The following is a 7,116-nucleotide window of genomic DNA, read 5'->3' as shown; positions in this document are numbered from 1 at the left end:
AACTGTTCCCTTTTTTCTCACCCATTGTGAATTACAAACCTCCTTCCCTCTTGTGGGAGAGAAGGGAGATGGGTATGTTGAAAATAAATAATCCATCATTGTAAATAATGTGTTTGGGCGTTTTAATACCCACTCTGATGTCTCCAGAAAGCCATGGTGACCTTGTTGGTGGCAGACAAAGAATATTCCACAGACAACGTGTCTAGATTATTTAATCCTAAAAGCAGGGCACGTAGCATAACTAGTCCCGAAAAGAAGATGGAAATGTGGACAGTAAGTAGTTTTTACTGCTAGATGAACTTGGATAATTCTTATGTAGATGAGACAGGAAAAACAAGATCCAAGTGGAAAGGAAGTTCTGATATTTCAGGTCAGGCAGAAGCTTGAGGAAGAAGCAGGCTCACCAAGCCTCTTCTGTGTCTGATCTGCTGTGGGCCATAAACACAGGGGAGTGATACTGCACTTTAGTTCCATGAGCTAATCAACCTTCCTGGAGGAGAGAGCTCATAGCGTGTGCTGCTGCTTATGTGGGAAGTGGACAGCATGTATATACTCGATCAGCCAGCGTATTATACATCAGGGTCAGAGCTGGAGCAGCTGCTTTGTTCAGAGATGCTCTGATCCCTTGGGTAAGCAGCTAATTGCAGGAAATCTTTTAAGGCAAGTGTGTGATAGAAAGAATGCAATCAATATTGTTTATTCAAAAGACAGGAGTGGTTCCTTTGAATCAGTTCTCTTGTATAATTATGTAATTAGGGCATGTTCTATTTTTAATTAAATGTCTTTCAAATTCATGAAAATACTCTGAACCTGTGGACTAACTGGCATGACTTTTAAAATGTAGTTTGTATAAAGGAATGTGCTTCAATCTTTTTTTCCTATTAGTGTGTAAAAATGTGTTTCACATTATTATACATAGACTGTATTGACTATCAACACTAAAATATGATCTTAAACTATTAATACAAAATTGCCAGAGAAATGTTTTAAATGGAGATGAAGAACACAAGAAGCTGTACCTCTGAAATGATAGTATGGCAATTATTTTTTGTTGGGCAGCTTGACCAGTGTAAGATATCAGTGAGTGGTATTCAGCAAGTATATTTCATTTCCCTCAGCTCTTCAAATCAGCTCTTCAAATGCAACAGTGACTCTGTACTTGCAGCCTGCAGACAATTCATGTTCCCCTGACTTTGTTTTGTTTCTTGTGAATCTTCCTGTTCTTCTGCCTCTTTGACAACAGCATTAGCTTTGATTCCTCTTCCAACTTCCTGCTTCTCCTTAGGAGTCTTGCTTTCTTCCCTGACTTGTTCTCCCATCTGTATTTTGTAGACTTGCTCAGTGTTGTCTGTGAGGACAAACAGACGTAAGCTCTGCTTTCCTTGCGTATTTTAGATACTGCCATTTAGGTGAGGCTGCATGTTCTGATTTACCATAGTATCTCCATGTTTCCATTAACTTATGACTGTTATTAATAACTCTGTCATAGTTAGGCTGTCACTGTTCCATAATGATTTCCAATGCACATCTTATGCTTTGCTATACTTGTTTTTTTTCATCACAGATGTCAACCCCTTCCATCTTTAATTCCTGCACTTCTATCTAGCAGAACATAAAGCAACGTGAGGAAAATACTGTGGTTGTTTCTTTTTCTCTAGGGACAGTGGGAATGAAATTGGAGGCTGTAAAGAAATAGTTCTTGTGCAAGTGTGATTAAGTCCTTATGGAAGTTTAACTTATGTGTACACCTGTGGAAGACTAAGGATCTTCCAGTTCATTCAGTGTGGAACAAACACAATGGCTTTAAAATACATAATTAGCCCTCAGGGGCTTTCACTACAGAATTAGCACTCAGCCCGTTTCCCTGTTTGAGCTAGCTGCAAGCAGTGGAGTGCATTTCATGTCCATCTTCACGTCCGTCGTCCCCAGCGGTGTCCAACCGAGATAGGCACATCAGCCTTATAAAGTCCGTTTGCTGTTACTTCGCTTTACAGAAGCAAACCGCTCAACTGCTTTCCGCGACACTGAGACCACACGACACGATAAGCACCTGTGGCGGTTCCCCGCGCCGGAGCAAGACACCTCGGCGGCAGCAGAAGGTGCAATGTCTCGTTCGCTCGCCACTCACACCCGCATCAGGCAGACAAGGCCTCAGCACGGTTGAGCACGTCCCCACCCGTGAAGGCCCCCTCCAGCATCCCCCTCCCCGGGGACAACCCCGCCGTACCCGGCAGAGCCGGGCCCGTGCCGCGCTGAGGGGACAGAGCAAGTAACGGAAAGGACAGGGGAGCCATCCCGGGGGGGGTGGGGGGGGGGGGGGGGGGTGGTGTTGCGCTGTCCCCCTACCCGCGCAGCCCGCTCCCGTCCGGGAGGGTGATGTCATGGATCGGAGGGGCGGTGGGAAAAAAGGGCACGCGAGGCCTTGTGGGAGAAGAAGGGGGCCGCCATGTTGGGCGGGGCGGTGCGGTGGGCGGGAGCGCGGGGCGGGCGCAGGGGCGGTGGCGGCAGCGGCAGCCGGGGCGGCGGCGGGTGTCTGCAGCTGTCAGCGCCCGCTCCTCCGGACAGCGTTGCGCGCCGACCACCGCGGCCGCCGCGCTGGGCCAGGACGCGCCTGTCAGCGCCCCGGGGCAGGCACTGAGGGCGCCGCGGTGCTGACTTGCTTCCTTCCTTCCCTCTCCTCGGTCCTTCTCCCCCCCCCAAAAAAACCCTTTTCCTTCCTCCCTTCCGCCCGCCCATCGCTGACATCCTCCTCCGGTCGTCGTTGTCGTCGTACCCTCCCCCCCCACCCCCCCGCCGCCCGGGCTGCGCGGCCCCCGCCGCCTCTGCGAGCGCTGCGCACATCGCCCAAGCCTGCAGCACCGAGCGGTGAGTGAGGGGAGCTGCCCGCGCTTGGCTTGGCACTGGCGGCGTTTGGCGGGGGGGTGCGGGGAGACGTGTGGGGGGGGAGATGTTAAATCTTTTTGCCTTTTTATCTGCTGTTACGCACACAACAAAAGGCTGCGCGGGCCGGTGGATCCCCGCAGCGCTGCTGACAGCCAGCTCTTCCATGCGCGGACACGGGAGGGTGCTTGGGATGTGGGGGCGAGGCTGTTTTTCGGTGCTCTTGTGTGAAGCTCTGTCAGTTGCAGCCGCCGCTCGGCTGCGGAAAGGAGGAACGTTCTCGCGGGGATGGGGATCGCCCTGGCTTTGTCCCCTGCTCCCCTCCTGGCTCCCGGCGGTGCTGCGGCTGGGACCGGGCGCCGCCCTGGGAGGGACCCGGAGCAAAGGCGGGGGGCGCCGGCCTCGCCCCCTCCCCCCCCCCCCCCCCCCCCTCATCCCGTCCCGGCCAGCCCTTTACGGTGGGGCGTGCGGAGCTTGGTCTTTATTGCGCGGGTTTAGCTTAGGTGATTTGTTCTGTTGCTAAGTCAGAAATGGTGAAAGAGGAGGCGAGGACAGCTCTTTCTTGGGTTTTGTAACTAGGGACCGGATTTATACGTTGTAGGTCACCTGCTATGCTGTAGTCGGAAGCGATTTGTAGCCTTAGGTCTTGGCAAGATTTCTACGTTTATAAAATAAGACAAACATTGATTAGGAACAGGTTATTTTAGCAAAAATACGTAACTGACTTAACTGGTAACTGTATCTCTAGGGCAGTGATTAATTAGAAACTTTAAAATCTTACTCAATCTATCTTCACGTTTCTTATATTTTTGGGTAAGAGGATGTCAGGTTTGTAGATCTGCATAGCACTTATCTGTAATCGCAAGAAGAAACTTCTTGACTCCTTACTGAATTCTGTGTTCTAAGTACATCAAAGCGTATTTTAATGACCAAAGTGGCATCACCTAGTGTAATGCCATCGTCTGGCTTTTTAAAGGCTACTAAATCAATGATGGTGTTCTTACGCTGTTTTTACTTCCTCCTGTTAATGATTTCCATTAGTGTATATAATTTAAATGTAGTAGCAGTACTCAGGTATGGCTCATTCAATCAGAATACAGAATTGGCACATAAAAGCAGCTAGAAAAAAGTGAGTTTGTTTTTATAGTTTGCTATAGCAAAACGGTGAGGAAATGTCATTCATGATATAAAATGCCTTCAGAGTTGTACATAAAAATACATAAAATGAAAGCATAATCTTAGCATTCTTTCATGTGGCAGGAGATTTGGTAACAATTACTCTGAGAAGTAATTGCCTCTTTCACTTCCACTTTTGTATTTGTGCATCAGTTAAATAGGAAACTTGTGCACAAAGGGTATGCATTGGAAGCTAAAAAAGAACCTTTGAGATGTAGGCAGCTTAGTATTTTAATTAAAAAAAAAATCGCAGCAAACCAACATCACAAACAACTAAACAAACCCCGAGAAAATTAAACCCCATCTTTCTTAATGCACAGTTTTCAGACTTTGTTGGGAAATAGCTTCATTTTAATTGGTTATGAATTCCAAAGCTTCAGCGAAACATGATAGAGGATATTATAACCCTGGGATTATAGATACAATTGAAGGTAACACATTCAGCATTTACTGGCAGCAGAAAGAAAGATGATCCAGGTGATTCTGAGCAGAAGACCTTGTATTTTGTAAGTCACACAATTATTTTTGTTTACACATGGTTTAAGAGTACCTTTCTGTGAAATTACAACAGGTACGGAGAATTCTGGCAGTTCCATTTAGATACGCGTTTTATGTAATGCAGAACTGTGTGGGTAAATGCACACAGTTTAAATTGTTACTTCCTGAAACTCACACAACAATGCAGAATCACTTCTGCATCATGTTGCAGTTAAAGTTTGGCAACATTTGTGTTTCTGAAGGACCATGGTGGAACTGGACAGACCATGATGGAGCTGGAGAATTCCACTAATCAGAAATTCTAACGCCAATTTGAGCTTAGGTTCCCTTCACTTCCTAATCAAAGAAAATATGCTGTCATATGTAATCAAAAAAGAGAATAAAGTTACCCTCAGAACATTCCATGAAACAGCCTCATTTACTGTTTGCCAAATTACTATAGTGTACTAACAGTGCCTTATTAATGGAGACTGGTTTTTAAAAAATATCTGTTTTTAACAAATGAGGAATTGCATGCAAAATCATTGAATAAATTTGCAGGAGTCTAGAATACCATCTTCTGAATGTTTTTGATTGGACATACGATACTGTGGACATGCAGTAATACTGTACAGAGGCTTAAGCTCGTAAGAGCAATTGCTGCTTCCTCTGTTTTTGAAGAACTTGCCATGTCAGAAAACCTTCACTTGTGTGCTACTGTGTATCACAGTATACCCTGTTTATCTATATATGTGTCTCTGTGTATACCTGCATGCCCACATATGTCTCTGATTTAGTTAGGAGTTTGGGGAAATACTGTAGCCTCATATTCAGTTCTGAGTCCATTTAATGTAGCTTTTGTTTCTCTTGAGAGCTAGGCTTGTACAGTTATGCTTTCATCTCTTCCTCTGGTTTCTCTGCAGACATGCAGTTGGATTTATTCTGGGATTAATAGCATCTCTTCAGATGCATACTCATGATTGTTTTAAAATTTCAGTGTACAAATATTTGTTGTAATGTTTTTGTAAGAGGAGTGGAAAATAAGGAAACGAGTAAATTAATGAACATGCAAAATATACTTCTGTATTTAATGTTGAAGGACATAGTAGCATATAGTGATGGGCACAAGCATGCTGGGTCTGTTTAAATGAGCATGTCTTGTAGTCTGTCTGCCTCCAGGGTGTTCTTCAGTATGACACAAGTATTGCAAACATGAACCAATTCCATCATCATTGCAATGAAGTTACTAGTTGCAGACTTTGCTCTTAATTCAGTCTGCATAATACTCTGTGTTTCCAAAGTATTTTTTAGTTGTTTTGTAAGAACATCATGCCTACCTTGGCCAAAGTTTAGGAAAACATTTCTTTTCAATATCAACTCTCATTTTCCTTAAAACAAAAGCATGACACACATGATGTCTGATACTTCATGGTAACCAAATACCAGTCAAATTGTTCATCCTGAAAATAAACCTTTTTGACTTCAAAATAGAGCTGATCATAATAGTTGTATCCTGAGTCACAGTTGGTTTTGGGTGGTTTTTTTGTATTAAGGCTTTCCTAGTAAGTTCTTTTTTTTCTTCTGAAAGCAAGCTGTAGGAGTAAGTGTGTTTCCCTTGAAGAATTACTTAATAAATGCCTGACCAGAAAAATGTGCACTTATGCTCTCTTAGGTTTGCTGAGATGCTTTTGTTGCCTTCATGTTATGGGATTTAAGTTGGGCACTTTGTTAGAGGGTCAGAGCCAAAGTTATGGATGCTTTCAGTGATGGAGGTATTATTTCTGTAGGGTTTTGTGTGAGGTGCTTTGCAAGCATTGGGCATATGATGACACTATATTTGTTGGTGGGTTTTTTTGCTAGACAATAAATTCAATAATGTCTGGCCACAGTGAATAGGCAAGCAGGCGGACTGAGAATGTATGTTTCCCTTACCCATGATATATTTGGGAATGTGAACAAGGAGTTGTTCTCAGAGGATGAACAGTAAAGCACAGTTAACACTAGATCTGCTAATTTCTCATAATATATAAGGAAGATTAGTATCTGATAACTGACAGTTTCTTCAGATTCAGTCGGCTAAGGAAGCAGATGCAAGTAATAGTATCTGTGTGTTGATTTAATCACTGCTTGTTTCTTTGAATCCAGCTTATCTCTCATGGACTCTGCTATTTAATTCTTGTTTCAATCAGAAACAATTTTAATTCGGGAAGCTGTGTTTTGACATGTACTTAAATTGAATTTATTTCATGAAATAATTACTGTTGGTCATCTTTGTTCAAGATTAGGAAGCACGGGATCATGTCATCTTATATTCCACATAATGCTTTCCCTCCATTGTCTACTTAAATGTATAGATTATTCATGTAGTTTTTCAATATCAAGTCTTGCTCACAGGTAAAAGCAGTAAAATATCTTTTGCAGGTAGGCTTGAAAGAGAGCAGTTTCCTATTTTGGTCCTTTCGTAAATATCTGCCATAAAACCCATTAATCGTAATAAGATTGTGTTTCTGGGATTGTGTCAGAACTATGGTTGATTTTATTAAATTTTGAAGTGAAGAAAGCAAAGGATGTAAGCAGTATAGT

The 7,116-nt window shown here is 43.6% G+C and overlaps 1 protein-coding gene across 5 annotated transcripts in view; it reads left to right on the top strand.

The window, feature by feature from the left end:
- Positions 1-2,690: 2,690 nt before the first annotated feature.
- KLC1 (kinesin light chain 1) overlaps positions 2,691-7,116 on the top strand; it is a 53,949-nt gene continuing 49,523 nt past the window's right edge. For 2 of the 5 annotated variants that reach the window (XM_061376324.1, XM_061376323.1), the window contains exon 1: positions 2,691-2,865. The gene's annotated coding sequence lies outside the window, so the exon portion shown is untranslated. The remainder of the gene's footprint in view (positions 2,866-7,116) is intronic. The other 3 variants (XM_061376327.1, XM_061376326.1, XM_061376328.1) reach the window with 2 other exon arrangements.

The sequence above is a fragment of the Neopsephotus bourkii genome, unplaced genomic scaffold (assembly GCF_033783945.1).
Source record: "Neopsephotus bourkii isolate Nb327-2 ecotype Australia unplaced genomic scaffold, CSIRO-AGI_Nbou_v1 NB_1707, whole genome shotgun sequence".
NCBI classification, from domain to species: domain Eukaryota; kingdom Metazoa; phylum Chordata; class Aves; order Psittaciformes; family Psittacidae; genus Neopsephotus; species Neopsephotus bourkii.
The sequence above is the reverse complement of the archived record's forward strand: the minus strand, read 5'-3'. Positions and strand labels throughout refer to the sequence as shown.